At 43.2% G+C, this 15,143-nt stretch overlaps 1 pseudogene; it reads right to left on the reverse strand.

The window, feature by feature from the left end:
• Positions 1 to 15,143, reverse strand: part of LOC127916744 (tensin-like) — a 182,866-nt pseudogene that overhangs the window by 59,636 nt on the left and 108,087 nt on the right.

A 15,143-nucleotide genomic window follows, 5' to 3' on the forward strand; every position in this document is an offset into this window, starting at 1 on the left:
ACATTAAAGCACACTGGATCTGGTCTTCTACTATATCAAATCCAAACACAACTGGATGGAATTTAGCCATGAGGAGATGCGTCCATTGCGTTGAGATAACATGATATCCCTGGGGACGTACTTGTACCCAGTGTCCCCATCCTCAGTCTAACTATAGAGAGAAAAGCAGGGGAGAGTATCGAGGATTCATTTCAACAACGAGGGTGATTAGCAGTAGACAATAGATCACAGTGTTCAGACACAAAGTGCTGTGTTCTAAAATAGATGCTGTCGGACAGCATCACATAGTATTAGCCTGTCTATGACCCTGGTGACGGGGTGTTGATGGGTTAGTTGGTTAGTGGCATGTGGCATGTGGCAAGAGTCTTAAACAGCTTTCTTTGCTCATCTCCTCATCTCCTCATCTCCTTTCCTTCATGGTAATGTAATCCAGCAACATTAGGAAACATCTAATTACTGATAATTGGTTGTTTCCTGTTACAGTAATCCAACTGACATCACATACTTGGCGTGTCCTGCAACCAAGCAGCCAACCAGCACACTCCTGGCACAGGCTACAGGTTAAAACGTTCAGTTTGATACGCTTGAAATGTGAAATTACCCAAACATTTAAAGTTAGCCTGTACAGTACATAGCTGTCTGTCAGTCTGTGTTTGACCCTTCTGTAAGAGTGATATTGACTACATCCTGCCATCTGTCTGTCCAAGGTCACGAAGACAGGGAGACGAGGACAGGGAGACGTCTACCTATACTGGGACATCAGTACCTTTAGTGATTCAACATCCTTTTTACCACAAGGCAAGCACTGCCTTCCCCATCTGGCTGGAGAAATACACAGCACTATGTGAAGGAGGACACAGAGGACCTGAACAGAACAGAAAATTACGTACACAGTACAGAGCTCTGTGTTGCCATCGTTCCATTCATTTCTCTGTGATGAAACTAATCCTCGTCAGGCAAAAGGAAAACCCATTATTCATAGTGATGTGACTAGAAACAGATGCTGCCTGCTGGAACCAAGGACACTGTTGCTCCAAAACTGTAACAATACGTCTGTTCACAGGGGACAAGAGTGACAATTATGTAAGAACAAGGTCTCTTGCATCACACACATGGCATGGACACACACTCACACACACCCAGACGCCTGTATACACAAGCAGAACTAAACACGTACCCACAACGTAACCAACAAGCCTCTCATACAATCTGTGTCCAACCGTCCACACACACACACACACACACACACACACACACACACACACACACACACACACACACACACACACACACACACACACACACACACACACACACACACACACACACACACACACACACTCTTTTTTTCATCAGCTATAACTCAGAAAGCTATCTCTAAGTGGCTGTTACTGTGCGTATGTGTGTGTGTGTGTGTGTGTGTGTGTGTGTGTGTGTGTGTGTGTGTGTGTGTGTGTGTGTGTGTGTGTGTGTGTGTGTGTGTGTGTGTGTGTGTGTGTGTGTGTGTGTGTGTGTGTGTGTGTGTGTGTGTTTGCATGTGCGCGTGCGTTTGCATGTGCGTGTGCGTGTGTGTGTGTGTCCTGCGTTCCCACCTCAGTAATACTCATCAAAGTTATCAAAACCAGCTGTAAAGATGTTGCTCCTACCCAGCAGAACCAACAAACTACCAACAAGAGAAACACAGAGAGACGGGAGGAAGACATTCAATGAAAGACCACAACCACTAAAGAAGCTTAGATAGTAGATGTTTAACTGTGTTGACTGAAGGAAAAACATTAAGGTCTTGCTGTTTATGATTACATTGGTATGTTCCCACTGGGATTTATTGTTATTTTTATCAATGTTGTTTTCATGTCATTTCAACCCCCCAAAACGTGGAAAACAACGTTTAACCTAAAACCAATGACATGGTGACATGTTTTTGTGATTTCACATTGAATTCACAATAGTTGACAACTCAACCAAATATAAATCAACACTAGACATTGAGCTGACGTCTGTGCCCATTGGGTAATGCAACAACATAAGGACAAACTCATTATTAAAGGGGAATTTCACCCAAAATGTACAACTTCATATGCCATTCCTCAAGGCACCGTAGATCCCCTAAATACACTCAAATACAAAGTAGTGTGTTTGACAACAGGGAAACATACACTAAAAAGCCAGATTTGCCCGTCATCCCACCAGGTACACTTCCAGAGGGCGTGGCCTACCTTAAATAGGTACTCAGCGCTCCGCCTCCAGGAATTGCGGAAGTAGGTGAGGCGCCTGCGGAGGGCCCCACCTGAGGTCATGGCTGGACTGGTCTGGTCTGGACCAGGGTCCCTCTCGCTCTAATCCTTTCTGTGTTCGCCCTATCGCCCTGGGGAAGGCTTCAATGACCACACGCCTTGGTTGTCAATCACAGAGAAACACCTGGAGTCTAATATCCATATTAGTTTCCTTCCAAGAGATCTTGTTGTATATGTCCAGTTTGTTCTTTGTTGTTTATTCCTTTGTCATGATGGGACTCTCTCCTCAAAAAGTCTCAGCTCCCCCCAAAACAGGTTCCAGCTCAGTCTTTAACGCTCTCAGTCTCTATTCTTCTCCCCCGTGCCTCTCGTTTGTCTTTCCCCTTTTCTTTCTCCTCTCCCGCCCACTTTTGGTTTCTCCCTTCCCTCTTTCTTATTATCCCTCATTATTTCTTCTCTCTCTCCCTCTCTCTCTCTCTCTCTCTCTCTCTCCCTCCCCCTCTCTCTTCTCTCCCTCTCTCTCTCTCTCTCTCTCTCTCTCTCTCTCTCTCTCTCTCGCTCTGTGGTTTGTGTGTGTGTGTGTGTGCGTGTGCGTGTGCGTGTGGTCCCCCTCTAAATACTACTACGTCTCCAAGTTAATTAAATGTACTTATTGTAAAGCGACACCACCACATTGTGCTAGTGTGAATGTCTTGGAACAGTGGGACTACGAGAGGTCGTTTGTTGGCTAACACTCTTCCCGAAACCCATCCGTTGACCCTTAGCAACCAATTACACATTTCCAGAGTAATTCCAGAGAGAGCTGGTGTTTCCCTCTATCGTATATATGTGTAACCCTGACTGCTCCCTATAACACTGATGCTCTTATATACCAGGGATTCAGAGTTGAGAGCAGAAATACTTTCCTCCAGTGCTGACTGAGGTCAGAGAGAGGGGAAGAGCTGAGGAATACAGCAGACCACTGAAACTAAAGTGTGCTTCCTAGTGTCACAACCAGTGAGGAGGAGGAGGAACCACTGTGTTAGTTTAATGTGTGTTAGGTTAATGTGTGTTAGGTGGATGTGTGTTAGGTGGATGTGTGTTAGGTGGATGTGTGTTAGGTTAATGTGTGTTAGGTGGATGTGTGTTAGGTTAATGTGTGTTAGGTTAATGTGTGTTAGGTAAATGTGTGCTAGGTTAATGTGTGTTAGGTGGATGTGTGTTAGGTAAATGTGTGCTAGGTTAATGTGTGTTAGGTTAATGTGTGTTAGGTGAATGTGTGTTAGGTGGATGTGTGTTAGGTTAATGTGTGTTAGGTGGATGTGTGTTAGGTAAATGTGTGCTAGGTTAATGTGTGTTAGGTTAATGTGTGTTAGGTAAATGTGTGCTAGGTTAATGTGTGTTAGGTTAATGTGTGTTAGGTGAATGTGTGTTAGGTGGATGTGTGTTAGGTGGATGTGTGTTAGGTTAATGTGTGTTAGGTTAATGTGTGTTAGGTGGATGTGTGTTAGGTGGATGTGTGTTAGGTGGATGTGTGTTAGGTTAATGTGTGTTAGGTGGATGTGTGTTAGGTTAATGTGTGTTAGGTGGATGTGTGTTAGGTAAATGTGTGCTAGGTTAATGTGTGTTAGGTTAATGTGTGTTAGGTAAATGTGTGCTAGGTTAATGTGTGTTAGGTTAATGTGTGTTAGGTTAATGTGTGTTAGGTGAATGTGTGTTAGGTGGATGTGTGTTAGGTGGATGTGTGTTAGGTTAATGTGTGTTAGGTTAATGTGTGTTAGGTGGATGTGTGTTAGGTGGATGTGTGTTAGGTGGATGTGTGTTAGGTGGATGTGTGTTAGGTTAATGTGTGTTAGGTGGATGTGTGTTAGGTGGATGTGTGTTAGGTGGATGTGTGTTAGGTGGATGTGTGTTAGGTTAATGTGTGTTAGGTGGATGTGTGTTAGGTGGATGTGTGTTAGGTTAATGTGTGTTAGGTGGATGTGTGTTAGGTGGATGTGTGTTAGGTGAATGTGTGTTAGGTGGATGTGTGTTAGGTGGATGTGTGTTAGGTGGATGTGTGTTAGGTTAATGTGTGTTAGGTGGATGTGTGTTAGGTGGATGTGTGTTAGGTTAATGTGTGTTAGGTGGATGTGTGTTAGGTGGATGTGTGTTAGGTGGATGTGTGTTAGGTGGATGTGTGTTAGGTTAATGTGTGCTAGGTGGATGTGTGTTAGGTTAATGTGTGCTAGGTTAATGTGTGTTAGGTGGATGTGTGTTAGGTTAATGTGTGTTAGGTGGATGTGTGTTAGGTAAATGTGTGCTAGGTGGATGTGTGTTAGGTTAATGTGTGTTAGGTTAATGTGTGTTAGGTGGATGTGTGTTAGGTTAATGTGTGCTAGGTTAATGTGTGTTAGGTGGATGTGTGTTAGGTAAATGTGTGTTAGGTTAATGTGTGTTAGGTGGATGTGTGTTAGGTGAATGTGTGTTAGGTTAATGTGTGTTAGGTTAATGTGTGTTAGGTGGATGTGTGCTAGGTTAATGTGTGTTAGGTTAATGTGTGTTAGGTGGATGTGTGTTAGGTGGATGTGTGTTAGGTTAATGTGTGTTAGGTTAATGTGTGTTAGGTGGATGTGTGTTAGGTTAATGTGTGTTAGGTTAATGTGTGTTAGGTGGATGTGTGTTAGGTGGATGTGCGTTAGGTTATTGTGTGTTAGGTGGATGTGTGTTAGGTTAATGTGTGTTAGGTTAATGTGTGTTAGGTGGATGTGTGTTAGGTTAATGTGTGTTAGATTATTGTGTGTTAGGTGAATGTGCGTTAGGTTATTGTGTGTTAGGTGGATGTGTGTTAGGTTAATGTGTGTTAGGTGGATGTGTGTTAGGTTAATGTGTGTTAGGTGGATGTGTGTTAGGTAAATGTGTGCTAGGTTAATGTGTGTTAGGTTAATGTGTGTTAGGTTAATGTGTGTTAGGTAAATGTGTGCTAGGTTAATGTGTGTTAGGTTAATGTGTGTTAGGTTAATGTGTGTTAGGTGAATGTGTGTTAGGTGGATGTGTGTTAGGTGGATGTGTGTTAGGTTAATGTGTGTTAGGTTAATGTGTGTTAGGTGGATGTGTGTTAGGTGGATGTGTGTTAGGTGGATGTGTGTTAGGTGGATGTGTGTTAGGTTAATGTGTGTTAGGTGGATGTGTGTTAGGTGGATGTGTGTTAGGTGGATGTGTGTTAGGTTAATGTGTGTTAGGTGGATGTGTGTTAGGTGGATGTGTGTTAGGTTAATGTGTGTTAGGTGGATGTGTGTTAGGTGGATGTGTGTTAGGTGAATGTGTGTTAGGTGGATGTGTGTTAGGTGGATGTGTGTTAGGTGGATGTGTGTTAGGTTAATGTGTGTTAGGTGGATGTGTGTTAGGTGGATGTGTGTTAGGTTAATGTGTGTTAGGTGGATGTGTGTTAGGTGGATGTGTGTTAGGTGGATGTGTGTTAGGTGGATGTGTGTTAGGTGGATGTGTGTTAGGTTAATGTGTGCTAGGTGGATGTGTGTTAGGTTAATGTGTGCTAGGTTAATGTGTGTTAGGTGGATGTGTGTTAGGTTAATGTGTGTTAGGTGGATGTGTGTTAGGTAAATGTGTGCTAGGTGGATGTGTGTTAGGTTAATGTGTGTTAGGTTAATGTGTGTTAGGTGGATGTGTGTTAGGTTAATGTGTGCTAGGTTAATGTGTGTTAGGTGGATGTGTGTTAGGTAAATGTGTGTTAGGTTAATGTGTGTTAGGTGGATGTGTGTTAGGTGAATGTGTGTTAGGTTAATGTGTGTTAGGTTAATGTGTGTTAGGTGGATGTGTGCTAGGTTAATGTGTGTTAGGTTAATGTGTGTTAGGTGGATGTGTGTTAGGTGGATGTGTATTAGGTTAATGTGTGTTAGGTTAATGTGTGTTAGGTGGATGTGTGTTAGGTTAATGTGTGTTAGGTTAATGTGTGTTAGGTGGATGTGTGTTAGGTGGATGTGCGTTAGGTTATTGTGTGTTAGGTGGATGTGTGTTAGGTTAATGTGTGTTAGGTTAATGTGTGTTAGGTGGATGTGTGTTAGGTTAATGTGTGTTAGATTATTGTGTGTTAGGTGAATGTGCGTTAGGTTATTGTGTGTTAGGTAAATGTGTGTTAGGTGGATGTGTGTTAGGTAAATGTGTGCTAGGTTAATGTGTGTTAGGTGAATGTGCGTTAGGTTATTTTGTGTTAGGTGGATGTGTGTTAGGTTAATGTGTGTTAGGTTAATGTGTGTTAGGTGGATGTGTGTTAGGTTAATGTGTGCTAGGTTAATGTGTGTTAGGTGGATGTGTGTTAGGTTAATGTGTGCTAGGTTAATGTGTGTTAGGTGGATGTGTGTTAGGTAAATGTGTGTTAGGTTAATGTGTGTTAGGTGGATGTGTGTTAGGTGAATGTGCGTTAGGTTATTGTGTGTTAGGTGGATGTGTGTTAGGTTAATGTGTGTTAGGTTAATGTGTGTTAGGTTAATGTGTGTTAGGTGGATGTGTGTTAGGTTAATGTGTGTTAGATTATTGTGTGTTAGGTGAATGTGCGTTAGGTTATTGTGTGTTAGGTAAATGTGTGTTAGGTGGATGTGTGTTAGGTTAATGTGTGTTAGGTGGATGTGTGTTAGGTGGATGTGTGTTAGGTTAATGTGTGTTAGGTTAATGTGTGTTAGGTGGATGTGTGTTAGGTAAATGTGTGCTAGGTTAATGTGTGTTAGGTGGATGTGTGTTAGGTGAATGTGTGTTAGGTGAATGTGTGTTAGGTAAATGTGTGCTAGGTTAATGTGTGTTAGGTTAATGTGTGTTAGGTGGATGTGCGTTAGGTTATTGTGTGTTAGGTGAATGTGCGTTAGGTTATTGTGTGTTAGGTAAATGTGTGTTAGGTGGATGTGTGTTAGGTAAATGTGTGCTAGGTTAATGTGTGTTAGGTGGATGTGTGCTAGGTTATTGTGTGTTAGGTTGTGTTAGGTGGATGTGTGCTAGGTTAATGTGTGTTAGGTGGATGTGTGTTAGGTTAATGTGTGTTAGGTTAATGTGTGTGTGTGTTAGGTGGATGTGTGTTAGGTTAATGTGTGTTAGAATTATTGTGTGTTAGGTGAATGTGCGTTAGGTTATTGTGTGTTAGGTAAATGTGTGTTAGGTGGATGTGTGTTAGGTTAATGTGTGTTAGGTGGATGTGTGTTAGGTGGATGTGTGTTAGGTTAATGTGTGTTAGGTTAATGTGTGTTAGGTGGATGTGCGTTAGGTTATTGTGTGTTAGGTGAATGTGTGTTAGGTTGTTGTGTGTTAGGTAAATGTGTGTTAGGTGGATGTGTGTTAGGTAAATGTGTGCTAGGTTAATGTGTGTTAGGTGGATGTGTGCTAGGTTATTGTGTGTTAGGTGGATGTGTGTTAGGTTAATGTGTGTTAGGTTAATGTGTGTTAGGTGGATGTGTGTTAGGTTAATGTGTGTTAGATTATTGTGTGTTAGGTGAATGTGCGTTAGGTTATTGTGTGTTAGGTAAATGTGTGTTAGGTGGATGTGTGTTAGGTAAATGTGTGCTAGGTTAATGTGTGTTAGGTGGATGTGTGTTAGGTGGATGTGTGTTAGGTGGATGTGTGTTAGATTAATGTGTGTTAGGTTAATGTGTGTTAGGTGGATGTGTGTTAGGTTAATGTGTGTTAGATTATTGTGTGTTAGGTGAATGTGCGTTAGGTTATTGTGTGTTAGGTAAATGTGTGTTAGGTGGATGTGTGTTAGGTGGATGTGCGTTAGGTTATTGTGTGTTAGGTGGATGTGTGTTAGGTGGATGTGTGTTAGGTTAATGTGTGTTAGATTATTGTGTGTTAGGTTAATGTGTGTTAGGTGGATGTGTGTTAGGTGGATGTGTGTTAGGTGGATGTGTGTTAGGTTAATGTGTGTTAGGTTAATGTGTGTTAGGTGGATGTGTGTTAGGTTAATGTGTGTTAGATTATTGTGTGTTAGGTGAATGTGCGTTAGGTTATTGTGTGTTAGGTAAATGTGTGTTAGGTGGATGTGTGTTAGGTGGATGTGCGTTAGGTTATTGTGTGTTAGGTGGATGTGTGTTAGGTGGATGTGTGTTAGGTTAATGTGTGTTAGATTATTGTGTGTTAGGTTAATGTGTGTTAGGTGGATGTGTGTTAGGTGGATGTGTGTTAGGTTAATGTGTGTTAGATTATTGTGTGTTAGGTGAATGTGCGTTAGGTTATTGTGTGTTAGGTAAATGTGTGTTAGGTGGATGTGTGTTAGGTAAATGTGTGTTAGGTGGATGTGTGTTAGGTGGATGTGTGTTAGGTTAATGTGTGTTAGATTATTGTGTGTTAGGTGAATGTGTGTTAGGTTAATGTGTGTTAGGTTAATGTGTGTTAGGTTAATGTGTGTTAGGTTAATGTGCGTTAGGTTATTGTGTGTTAGGTAAATGTGTGTTAGGTGGATGTGTGTTAGGTAAATGTGTGTTAGGTGGATGTGTGTTAGGTTAATGTGTATCAAATAACCAACTCATCATCAAGCTTTGATGATTTGAATCAGCTGTGTAGTGCCAGGGCAAAAACCAAAATGTGCACACAGAGGGGGCCCCAGGACCGAGTTTGGGAAACCCTGTAATAGGTAACTGTGTGTTAGGTAAATACACATCTGATGAGATCCTATGACCAGCTCAGAAATGTAGGCTGGTGATAAAAAGGTTGCCTTCTCCTTTTCATTTCCCTCTCCTTTCTCCTCTACTCTCTACTCTTCTCTTCTTCTCCTCTCCTCTACTTTCTCCTCTCCTCTCCTCTCCTCTCCTCTCCTCTCCTCTCCTCTCCTCTCCTCTCCTCTCCTCTCTCCTCTCCTCCACTCATCTCCTCATCTCCTCATCTCCTCTCCTCTCCTCTCCTCTCCTCTCCTCTCCTCTCCTCTCCTCAGCTCTCCTCAGCTCTCCTCTCCTCTCCTCCACTCCTCTCCTCTCCTCCAATCATCTCCTCAGCTCTCCTCTCCTCTCCTCCACTCCTCTCCTCTCCTCTCTTCTCTCCCTCTCCTCTCCTTTCCTCTCCTCCTCTCCTCTCCTCAGCTCTCCTCTCATCTACTCCTCTACTCTCTTCTCTCCCACTCCTCTCTTCTCCTCAGCTCTCCTCTCATCTACTCCTCTCCTCTCCTCACCAATCACGTCAAAGCCATCCCAGAGACTGCGTCTGGAGCTACAGTAAGTGTGACTTAAATCTAACCAGGGTGCATTTGGCCTGACCTGGCCGCACCACACTGACTCAATTACAGGCACAATGGGATGCTCTCACTCACAACAACCACGGATAGGACATCTCCTATTGGCTAACCAAATAAATATTCCACCATCACTTCCACTCTCTAAAGCGTTAGTACTGCTGTCTCTGTAATTCTATAATAGGAACATTAAAGTCCCTCCTCCTCCTCTGACATTTTGGGATGAAGCTGGATGCATTTCAGGGACACCGTGTCACACACTCTCCTGTTTTTAGTCCCCTGTCACCAGCTTTCTGTCTCATTGTCTAACCCTTATAAACCAGAACATCCAACCTCCTGTCTGCCCCCCCTCTCTCTCTCACACACAGACTCAAACTCTCTCACTCCCTCTTCTCTTATTTTATCTCTCCCCCTCCTCCTCTCTCTGTCTCTTTGCCTTTTGGATTTGTGATTCTAAAAAACCTCAAGCTGTGTAGCTTCCCTCTACCCACGTACATGGGTATAAAGTATGTACTGTGTGTACAGTAGGGGAGAGTGGGGTAAGTTGAACCAAAGCGGTAAGTTGAGCCACCCTTGTTTCTAGGAAACCATAAACAACATGTATAATTTGACCAAATATTTAGGAAGAGGTCATCATTTCATGGAGTCTGTATAAGAAGAAACCACATGAAAAAAGTGATAAGCAAGTTAAGTCCCCAAAAATTATTTTCACCAATTCAAATGAATTTATTGTGTTAAAGGTTTAGTGATATTTGTATTTAAACCAAAGTAGATATTTTGAAGATATACCTCAGTTGGTGGTCTCTATAAGCTTCAATATGAAGTCCTAAACCTAGCATGAAAGTGCATCCTCGTAGCTGGTTGGGCTAATATAGTCAAAATGTTTGCCTCGCGGTAAGTTGAGCTAATGGTTGAGCCAATGGCAAGTCGAGCAAATTGAAGTGTTTTCTTCCCAGGCGTAATGCAAAGACATTATCGCTGGGATGAGGTACTGTAACAACAGGGCCTGGCCTATGTTAATATTGTTTCATAATGTAACGGCGTTCTTCGTTTGTTGAAAGAGAGTCGGACCGAAATGCAGCGTGGTGGTTACTCATGACTTTAATGAACAAAGTGACACGTGAAATAACTATACAAAATACAAAAACAACAAACGGAACGTGAAACCTATTACAGCCTATCTGGTGAAACTACACAGAGACAGGAACAATCACCCACGAAATACAAAGCGAAACCAGGCTACCTAAATACGGTTCCCAATCAGAGACAACGAGAATCACCTGACTCTGATTGAGAACCGCCTCAGGCAGCCAAGCCCATACAACACCCCTACTCAGCCGCAATCCCAGTAATACAAAAACCCCAATACGAAATACAACAACATAAACCCATGTCACACCCTGGCCTGACCAAATAATTAAAGAAAACACAAAATACTAAGACCAAGGCGTGACACATAAAAAGTAGAATGTTTTTGTTCAGTGTTAAGCCTGTGTTAAAATATTCTTAAGATTATTAAAAGACAGTAAAGTGATTGTGATTGTGTTTGGAAAATAAAGATAGACATGGTTTTAAAATGGTTGTGGTAATATTTCATTCAGTACAGACATTTGTAGGCAGCTTAACTTACCGTCCCACAGCTCAACTTACCCCAAACCCGGGGTAGGTTGTGCCAAGACCACTTTTTTCAGACAACACATGTTTTCAAAACTGTAACGTTTACATGAATTCTGATTATTCCCAGGGATACACAACATCCTAAAATATATGTAGATATCTTTGTTAGAAAGAATCCTATATTTCTCTTGACGGAGTGATGCTGAAAATTCAAAAATGGCTCAACTTACCCCATTCTCCCCTAAACAAATGTATGTGTACAGTTTGTGTGTAAAGATGCTACAAGTGCATATAAGTCAACTGCATCCTAAATAACACAGGGTCCATCCATCCACAGATTGATCAGTCAGTCAGTCAGTCAGTCTGTCTGGCTGTCTGTCAGCAGCAAACAATTACAGCTGTACTCCACGTCTGGGTGACGTCTGCATTCACCGACTCATGTCTACTGGGTACATACAGTAGAGTACAGTATGGCTCAACAACGTCCACTGAAACAGAGTAAGCCACTGAGGTGGGAGACACTGCAGTGCTTTCCATGTTCTCTGCCTCCAGGGGGTGTGTTCTAATAGTGTCCTTACATCAACCTCAGTGAAAATAGTCTGACAACATCACAGCTGTCCACGAGCTTTATGGAGTTGATCCCACGTCTGAACAGTCAAGGGGCCAAGCATAACTATTTTGGGGTCACCTCCATACAATTAAGACACCTCTGACACTACAGTACATCACACTGCCCAGACAAGCCAGAGCTTCTATAACATGCCTCCTGATGTATAGGCTGATAACTGTTGCAAATACCAATCATCAACATCACAAAAGTATGAACAGAGAGAGACTTACCGGAGTTTCTACATGCTTCAACGGCAGCTGAGGAGTCGCCGGCTGAAGGGAGAGAGAGATGGAGATCAGGTATATACCATTCTTTGTTTCTCCTTTATCTCTCCATGCAGGTTCATCTGATTCAATCACTTTGTCAAGAGAGACGAGGTCCAGACCTGGTTGTGCTACTCACCCGTGAATTAAGTGAAGCAACTGACCTCTGTCACATCGAATGGTAGAACAGAGACAGGGAAAAGAGCAAGAGAGAGAGAGAGGAAGGGAGAGAGATAGAAAGAGAGGAAGGGAGAGAGATAGAAAGAGAGGAAGGGAGAGAGTTGAGAAAGAGAGGAAGGGAGAGAGACAGAAAGAGAGGAAGGGAGAGAGATATAAAGAGAGGAAGGGAGAGAGACAGAAAGAGAGGAAGGGAGAGAGATAGAAAGAGAGGAAGGGAGAGAGATAGAAAGAGAGGAAGGGAGAGAGATAGAAAGAGAGGAAGGGAGAGAGACAGAAAGAGAGGAAGGGAGTGAGATAGAAAGAGAGGAAGGGAGAGAGACAGAAAGAGAGGAAGGGAGAGAGATAGACAGAGAGGAAGCGTGTGAGATAGAAAGAGAGGAAGGGAGAGAGATAGAAAGAGAGGAAGGGAGAGAGACGGAAAGAGAGGAAGGGAGAGAGATAGAAAGAGAGGAAGGGAGAGAGATAGACAGAGAGGAAGGGAGAGAGACAGAAAGAGAGGAAGGGAGAGAGATAGAAAGAGAGGAAGGGAGAGAGACAGAAAGAGAGGAAGGGAGAGAGATAGAAAGAGAGGAAGGGAGAGAGACAGAAAGAGAGGAAGGGAGAGAGATAGACAGAGAGGAAGCGAGAGAGATAGAAAGAGAGGAAGGGAGAGAGATAGAAAGAGAGGAAGGGAGAGAGACAGAAAGAGAGGAAGGGAGAGAGATAGAAAGAGAGGAAGGGAGAGAGATAGACAGAGAGGAAGGGAGAGAGACAGAAAGAGAGGAAGGGAGAGAGATAGAAAGAGAGGAAGGGAGAGAGATAGAAAGAGAGGAAGGGAGAGAGATAGAAAGAGAGGAAGGGAGAGAGACAGAAAGAGAGGAAGGGAGAGAGACAGAAAGAGAGGAAGGGAGAGAGATAGAAAGAGAGGAAGGGAGAGAGACAGAAAGAGAGGAAGGGAGAGAGACAGAAAGAGAGGAAGGGAGAGAGATAGAAAGAGAGGAAGGGAGAGAGACAGAAAGAGAGGAAGGGAGAGAGACAGAAAGAGAGGAAGGGAGAGAGATAGAAAGAGAGGAAGGGAGAGAGACAGAAAGAGAGGAAGGGAGAGAGACAGAAAGAGAGGAAGGGAGAGAGACAGAAAGAGAGGAAGGGAGAGAGACAGAAAGAGAGGAAGGGAGAGAGATAGAAAGAGAGGAAGGGAGAGAGATAGAAAGAGAGGAAGGGAGAGAGACAGAAAGAGAGGAAGGGAGAGAGACAGAAAGAGAGGAAGGGAGAGAGACAGAAAGAGAGGAAGGGAGAGAGACAGAAAGAGAGGAAGGGAGAGAGACAGAAAGAGGGGAATGGAGAAAAGAAAAGCAGCTGTGAAGGTTCTTTTATAGAACTCTCTCCTCCCTGAACACTGTTAATGATCCACCTGAGACACACCGCCATTCCATTAACCCTGAGAGGAGAACATGAGGGCCTTGGGCCTGCTCACACACACACACACACACACACACACACACACACACACACACACACACACACACACACACACACACACACACACACACACACACACACACACACACACACACACACACATACTCACTCGCATGGGCACGCACACACAGACACACACACACAGACATGCACACATGCATGCATGCATGCACACATGCACGCACACACACACTCAATGCTAACACATACATAATTTGTTGCTGTGTGTGTGCATCAGTTTAATAGTCTGTGTGTGTGTGTGTGTGTGTGTGTGTGTGTGTGTGTGTGTGTGTGTGTGTGTGTGTGTGTGTGTGTGTGCGCGCGCACGCGCGTGTGTGTGTGCGCGCGCGTGTGTGTAGAAGCATCAGTAAACAATGTGTGTGTGTGTAGATGCATCAGTAAACAGTGTGTGTGTAGATGCATCAGTAAACAGTGTGTGTAGATGCATCAGTAAACAGTGTGTGTGTAGATGCATCAGTAAACAGTGTGTGTGTAGATGCATCATTAAACAGTGTGTGTAGATGCATCAGTAAACAGTGTGTGTAGATGCATCAGTAAACAGTGTGTGTGTAGATGCATCATTAAACAGTGTGTGTAGATGCATCAGTAAACAGTGTGTGTGTAGATGCATCAGTAAACAGTGTGTGTGTGTGTAGATGCATCAGTAAACAGTGTGTGTAGATGCATCAGTAAACAGTGTGTGTAGATGCATCAGTAAACAGTGTGTGTGTGTAGATGCATCAGTAAACAGTGTGTAGATGCATCAGTAAACAGTGTGTGTAGATGCATCAGTAAACAGTGTGTGTAGATGCATCAGTAAACAGTGTGAGTGTAGATGCATCATTAAACAGTGTGTTTAAGTCAATATTGAAACAGGGAGATTGATAGCAGTTAACTCTCCATCAGTCTAACATGCTCCTCATAGGAGTGGGCATCAGGACATGATGATGAAAACATAAAAACCCACTCCAAACCATTGAAATGAGCAGGTTTATTGAGTGTTTACATTTGTATCATGTCTTATGGTGTCCCACTCTCATAGCTACAGAACTATCTTTAGGGAAAGCATGCTACCATGCTAAAAAGGCATGGGAGGGAAAAAATGCAATAGGCTCAAAATAAACATCTGTAGCACTGTTTTAAAAGCCATGGGAGTCAAAACAGACACAGTCCACAGGGAATCAGCACAAATGTGTGGATGTGGACTGTTTGGATTAGTAGAACATTCGGTCGTGACCAGGGGTTGGGGTCAATTCCTTTTCAAGTCAGTCAATTCAGAAAGTCAACAGAAAGGCCAGTTCTAATTCCCAACGCTTCTCTGGGAGACCAACATGGAATTAGAATTTGTACATTTCAGTTTACTTCCTGCACTGAAATGGAATTGACCCCCTCACCATGGCACTCAAAGTGGCTTAATGCAGAAACGGTTTGTCATGAAGTCAAAGCACCAGACTATTTTTTGCCTCCCTGACGCAAGACAAGGTGCTGTGGACTAGAGCACCCTCTAGGGGACAAAAAGTAGCATTACACCGCTTTTTATTTCTCTCATCTCACCCAAGGAGGATCAGTGGACGGCTAAAGGAGGGAGGGAAGGAAGGAAG

The sequence above is a fragment of the Oncorhynchus keta genome, chromosome 37 (genome assembly GCF_023373465.1).
Source record: "Oncorhynchus keta strain PuntledgeMale-10-30-2019 chromosome 37, Oket_V2, whole genome shotgun sequence".
Lineage (NCBI taxonomy): Eukaryota > Metazoa > Chordata > Actinopteri > Salmoniformes > Salmonidae > Oncorhynchus > Oncorhynchus keta.